General features: G+C 41.6%; 1 long non-coding RNA gene across 1 annotated transcript; it reads right to left on the bottom strand.

Annotated features, from left to right (window-relative positions):
• Window positions 1-1,237: 1,237 nt before the first annotated feature.
• Window positions 1,238-5,997, bottom strand: LOC149357041 (uncharacterized). The gene is made up of 2 exons (XR_016291779.1): window positions 5,288-5,997; window positions 1,238-3,505 (listed from the first exon to the last, which is right to left on the bottom strand). It is a non-coding gene; the product is annotated as an uncharacterized LOC149357041 (long non-coding RNA).
• Window positions 5,998-6,754: the final 757 nt, after the last annotated feature.

Raw genomic sequence — 6,754 nt, 5'->3', positions numbered from 1 at the left:
AGAAAGAGAAGTTTATTTTTTTCGAAAGGAACAAAAATACGAAACAAAACAGTTGAACTGAAGTCTGATCTTTCAAGCACATGCGCAGTGACGCAGCACTGAGCACGTCAGTATGGCAGTATGAAAGCCGACACTCGACCGCCGCGCAGGATGATAAAGTATGTCGACCATTTGCGCAAGAACTCAGCCTCGCTCATTGTCAGTGCGTCCACGCAACCAAACACGTAACACGTAACCGTAACCCCCGTAACACGTAACCAAACACGTAAGGCGGCAACCAAACACGTGCGAAACGAAAGAAAAAAGTTCCACACCATTTAAGAAATATATATTTCACGTTTCTTTTTAGGGCCTCCAGATATTCAATCCCAATCAATGCGACTAGCATGACCAATCAACTAAACGAAATTCTCGATTGGAAAGCGTTAACCACGTATCTCGCGGCGTCAAGAAGATAATTCGCTCTGAAACAAGCCCGCCCTTACAAAAATTGCTTTTGTGATTCTTTAGAAAGTCTTTCAAATTTACTCATTAAAATGTAATGAGTTTCTTTTAGATCTGCATGGAATTTTTGTCCAGAGTTTCAATAACTAATTGGCCACCGCATTGTTATAGGAACACGGCTAACGTCCTTTAAAAGAAAAACTGTAATGAGTTGCTTTAGAAACTCCTTGAGGAGTCTCTTTAGAAACCCTTTTGAGCGCACTCATTTCATTGTAATGTGCTGCTTTTGAATCTGTATAGAATTTGGCTACAGTGTTTCAATAACTAATTGGATACCGCATTGCTATAGAAATGTGGCTAATGTCCTTTAAAAGAAATTCTGTAATGACTTGCTTTAGAAACTCCTTGAGAAATTGTTTAGAAATTCTTTTAAGTGTACTCATTTCATTGTAATGTGCTGCTTTTGAATTTGTATAGAATTTGGGTACAGTGTTTCAATAACTAATTGGCCACCGCATTGTTATAGGAACACGGCTAACATCCTTTAAAAGAAATACTGTAACAACTTTCTTTTGAAACTAGTTATATGAATTTTACGTAAATCCATTGGAATGCATTTATTTCATTGCAATGTGATGCTTTTGACACTGTATAAGATCTGAGTAATTAGTTCCAATAACTAATTGGCCACCACATTCCTATAGAAGCCCAGCATGTACAATGTAACATATATGATGTAACCACTGATTGCTGTAAGCATGCAAGAAATCATACAGAGCAACAGCACACGACATACAATCAACTAACTTTATTTCACTTAGCAACTTTTACAGCAGCTTATGGAATTGAACGTTTGCAGCTCCTGGCGAGCCTTAGTAATTAGCAGCATTTATGATGAAACTGATAGGAGACATGGCACACGAACAGTACGAGCACATTTTATTTTGAGACAATCAAGTAATTTTAGATTCATTTTCTGCGCCACATGTGCAACGAAGATCACACCTCAAAGAGAGTATGTTTTCACGAAAAAACAGTGGAGTAGCGACTCAAACAAATACTGCCTAGCCTTCTGCCTTCAACAGCTCTGAGTATATGCCTGCCTTAATTTAATTCACTTATGCCCTACATAACGTACACAATGCTAGTCGGAGCCACAGCAAAAGGCTAGCTGCATGTTCATTCTGTGAGAATTAAAAGTTAGAAAGCACTGTATACCTTTATGTAGTATTCTGAAAGGATATAATTTACAGCTGTCCCAAGGATTGCGTGCACAGCAGAGTGAACATGATGAAGGAGTCACAATTGTTTTGAAGAGGACACGTGAGATCTACTTTCCAGAATTAAACTGCCTCTTGTTAAAACAGTACAGGCACCTAATTTTGGTGGCATGCTTTCTTCTCCACAGTAATGTGGAAGACACTACTACGCATGGATCACCGGGTGGTATTCAGCTGCAAACTATAAATAATTTATAATTGAATTTTTCTCTCATGCTATTACGGTTTCAACATCCGAACAACGAATGTAACGTTAACGTGCCCTTATAGGTCACATGAGGCATGAAAAAACAGCAAATTGCTGCTTCTTCATTTGTTGTCATTCCGGCTGTTGAGGCTGCTTGGCTTTAGCATTGTAGCAAATTAAAAGGACAAAGCAGTGATTATATCAGTTTCTTCATGTCTCCTAGACCTGTAAGCACACTTTGATGTCACAGTGATCATTCGGCTGTTGAAACCGAAACAGCATGAGAAAGAAATTGAACTGTAAATTATTTAGCGGGCATACTAGAATACCACATAATAATCCATGCCTTACGAATCATTACAAAGCAGAAAACATGCACCCAAAAGTTAGGTGTCTGTTCTCCTTTGAGCAGGAATAAATTCTTAATTCAAGCAAGACGCAAAGTACAAGAATGACAAAACAAAGTACATTATTCATTTCTACTCTACATGACTAAAAATCGTCCCATGAGGATGCAAATTTCAAGGAGTACTTTATGTCTGATACTGAGCAATAATGAACCAGATAGCCATCCTGCATATTACCGTTTGCTACAAGGACGTGCCTTTGTTGGCATTTTAATTCAGACTGGTTTGCACTACTCGCTATTAACCACAAAAAAGCTGTACATCAAATCTCTGACTGTGCCAACAAAAGAACTGGTTTCTTTCATTACATATATGTAACTTGTGTTTTCCTACATTGCTTCACATGTACAAATTGATCCAACCATAGGGAATACAGGGCGGCCAGAATAGGATGCTTGAGAGTTGGCTGCTCAATAATCCTTGTTAGGTGACAACATAAGCTGTGAATGTCATCTGTTACAGCCCCCTTTCTTCACTCAACTGCTGCTGTCCACAGGCAACTAATACTATACCTATACATATGCTTTCCTGAGCTGAGTTTAAGTGTTGCCTGGATTCACAACGGTCAGCTTGCCCAACAATCTAAGAGACCATCATAAGCAGGCTGCAAAATTCACTGCTAAAGTAAGCTATGATATGCTGCAGTAATCAAGTGAACTGAACAAAAAGAAAAATGAGAAGATAAGCTGTATTCGGTTTAGAGGAGAAACAAAACAAATATTTCGAAAACCAATCTATTTCATTCCTTTGTAGTAAATAGTAAGGAGGATAAATGTGCTGGGATATTAACAACCAACTCAAAGCACACATTTAAAATATGCAAATGCTTGATACAAGATCTGACTTCCTAACTATGCTGGTATAGACATATTTAGTTTAGAATTCATATCTTTTAATTGAGTGCATTATTCTGAAAATAAAAATTGGTCAAAAGGAGGCACTGTTGGTTCATATCGGCACTTCCATCTATTCTTTGGATGTGATCTTCATTGTGCATATCCCACAGTACAATAATTCAATTGCATAGATACCAGCATTTCCATTCATAAACTGTGCTGATCACTTGCAGTAAGCCAATGATGTGACATGGCCGGTAGATTATTAGGTGCATCATTGTTGTCTGTGCAGAGACGAGGAGGTGTCAGGTAGGCACCACCCATGCTTGCCAGTCTGAAGTACCCAGATGTCTGCGTATAGGCCAAAGAAAAAAAATCAGTCAGTGAGACCTAGCACACAACTGCTTTCACACTAATGCAAACAAAAGCATCAATCAGATCAGAATCTACAAGCAGTAGTACTCTAGTGATCTAGCTTTGAAGAGTACTAACAGCACAATACAGAAAGTATATGATTTCAAAATAAATGGCATGTACACTTCGAAAAGAACTATAAACACCACCCAGCTGTGACTGATACTGCTGCCAGACTAGAACATTTCATAAGAATGAATAACTATTACATTAGCCTGTAACAGTATTCATCTAATACATATTTATTGCCACTATAATGCAGTGACAATCACAATCACTTTTTTTAGAGAACTAATTCACCTGTCTTCTGTGTTTTACAAGTGACTGATTAATTGCAGTAAGTGAATTAGGTGCAGTGAAAACTGAGAACAGCTGTCACTCAACCTCAGTAGCTCACAGGCAGCACAAAGCGTCTACATCTGAGTCTCTGGGAATGGCTACTCAAACACAGTAATTGCACTCACTAAACATCTGACAAGATGGTGATGCCGACGACCCCCTCGTTAAGCAAAGGGATGGATTCTGATCCTGCTGCATTTAGAAAACTTTTCACTTCCCTGCTCCACTAATGCTGGATTGACACTGCTGAAATAGTTGTAGAAAGATATTAAGTGTGTTAACAATGTCACATAACTATTTTAAACTGCTAGCCAGTATAATCCATTGCATCCATATAAATGACTCCATTCAGTTACATAAATTAAAAACACGATATCTCTAGCACTCTGGTAGCGAGATCAATAAAGCTATATTCCAGTTGCTGCAGAAAAGCAGTGAGATTACAGCCAGGCGAATGAATCAGCACCAATACCATAGACATAACAAAACACAATATAAAATAATAAGCTTTTTACGGCATGACACTACAGTGCAAGTGGGAACATCTCGGCCAAATCCAAGTCTCAGTACTTCTCTCTTTGATAAACTCTGGAGAAACCGCATGCGTCACGATAAATTCCTTCGAAATAAAATTATTTCAAAGCATAGTCGAAAACATCATGCGCAGTTTGCGATGGTACAGCCGTAAGTGTGCAATTCATTTTTGCACCAGTACGAAGTATGCTTGAAATGCCAAAAAAAAAAAACAAAGCCAGTGCCCACAAACACTCTCTATGAGCGAATAACGCCGGAAAGAGATTACCAAAAGTTATTTTCGCGGCGAAACTCATCCGCAACATTCCTCTTGCATTTGACGTGCGCAACTCTAGTCGGTTGTAGCTACATCGTCATTCCACTTCTAGGCACTGAACGGCCTGAGTACTGTGAGCATTTGTAACGTGGATTCGGCAGACCATGTTTTGTTCAGCTTGGAATTATACCCTGTACACACGCACACATACAAGCACGAAAAAACTAAACGCCGGGAACTACTGCCACTGAGAAGCATACGTCGTTCCAACACAGTGCTTTCCGCTCGTTGGTCCCAATCATCGCAATAATGAGCACAACGATATCATGAGAGTAAAAACATGCAACTGTACCCCATGTCACAACTTCGTCGCTGCGGAGAGGAAGTTATAGGCGCGAAGCGACGGTTTCCGTGGCTGTGTGACAGGTTCGCGGTCACGTGCAAACAGCGCACTTGCGGAAGCCGTTGCATCGAACTCAAAACTTCTACTGCACTCCGAAGAAGTTGTCAGACAACACCCAGCAGCATTTACAGCACTCCACGCACCCCAGTACAACATTTTGGCAGATAATTTCAAGAACTGTACTCACATTCGTAAGCAATCACACAAGGTCGTTCGTTTTTCCACGTTGATGCCGGCATTGTCACGGCGTGGTGCAGGGCGCAATACGACGTCCAATATCTTGAGAAGAACTTCAGGTGCTTCAGAAGGTCTTTCGAAGCGCGCAGGTCACGCACCAGTTTTGTAGCACATTCGAAAACCACAGCACAAAAACACCACACAAGGCGCAACAGCAACAAAAAAAAAACTACGCCCGAAACGCCACCCGGCCGGCCGGCAACAAAAGAAACATGGCGTCGCTGCTGACGACTTTGGGATTGGACTGGATTGGCTTCGGTGTGACTTTTTTTTTATTTTTTGCCGCTGCTCGTGGTCGGAGTTTCGGTTTCTGTTTCCTTGGGAGAGCCGGTAACTCTGTGGTGCGAAATTCATTCTGTGTGGCAGGACTCATAATTAGAAGTGCTGGCATTTCTACCAACGTGGTTCTAGACGCATCTCCCTCCCTTGAGAAGGCAACGCCTGGTTCAGCGTCCTTGAGTCGAGGATCGACTATCAGACTGCGCGGTAGGCGTCCGCATGAAGCGCGCGCACATCTGCTCGGACTAGAAAAGCCAGCATTGCACCTAACATAGAGTTAATACGCACCTAACGACTAAATACTCAAGGTGGGGCCATGCCAGCATGGTAAAGGAATTTTCGTCACACAGTGAAGTTGAATTGTAGGCCTGATAGCTGGTCTGTTGCAAAATGTGTGGAAGCGCTTAAAACAAACAATATTTATTAATTTATGTCTACAGATACTAGCGAAGATAAAAAAAAAGCACGTTAGGAACATAATCTTAATAATGGGCCTGTTTACTGTAGCGGCTGCCCGTCTCAACTACAGGTTTACTCTTTTGCAAAACTCGCGAAGTCAGCCTCTCTTTACAGCAGAAGGGGTCTTTACCATTGAGGTCATTTTTTTTTTAAGATGGGAGGGGGGGTGGCAGAAATCGGGTGCAGCGCTGGAGAAATATATTGTCCGAAAAATGTCGCGCGCCTCTTGTGCACGCTTCTGCCTTGTGTTGTTGCGGCGATAAAGGAATTAGGCGCAACTCTGTCAAGCCGTCAAATGAACCGTCACCACGCTGCAGTCGCGACGGAACGGTGAAACGCAGCTTTGCCAGGCCTCAGTGCTGCACCCAACTCCCGACCCTCGCGAGCCGCAACGCCATGGTAAAAGTGTTTTTGCGATGCTGGAAAGGTGACTTACGAAGTTTTGGAGAGGTTCTGCTAATACTGCACCGAATTACTGTCGCACAGTGCGTCGTGTGCTTGGTCGGCAAACATTGCTCGTGGTAGAGCACGTGCGCAGCGTTTATGCTATAGACAGGACGCTACGGGAAGAAGGCCCATTTTTTCGCCAAAAAAAAAGGAAACAACTGTTGCAGACACAAATCAACAAGAACTCGAAAAAAGGCGAATGCAATGACAACGATGTACAAGGCTACTCCTA

Source organism: Amblyomma mixtum, chromosome 3 (assembly GCF_055824585.1).
Source record: "Amblyomma mixtum isolate Tamu chromosome 3, ASM5582458v1, whole genome shotgun sequence".
Classification (NCBI taxonomy): domain Eukaryota; kingdom Metazoa; phylum Arthropoda; class Arachnida; order Ixodida; family Ixodidae; genus Amblyomma; species Amblyomma mixtum.
Note: the sequence above shows the minus strand (reverse complement) of the source record. Positions and strands in the feature narration are given on the sequence as shown.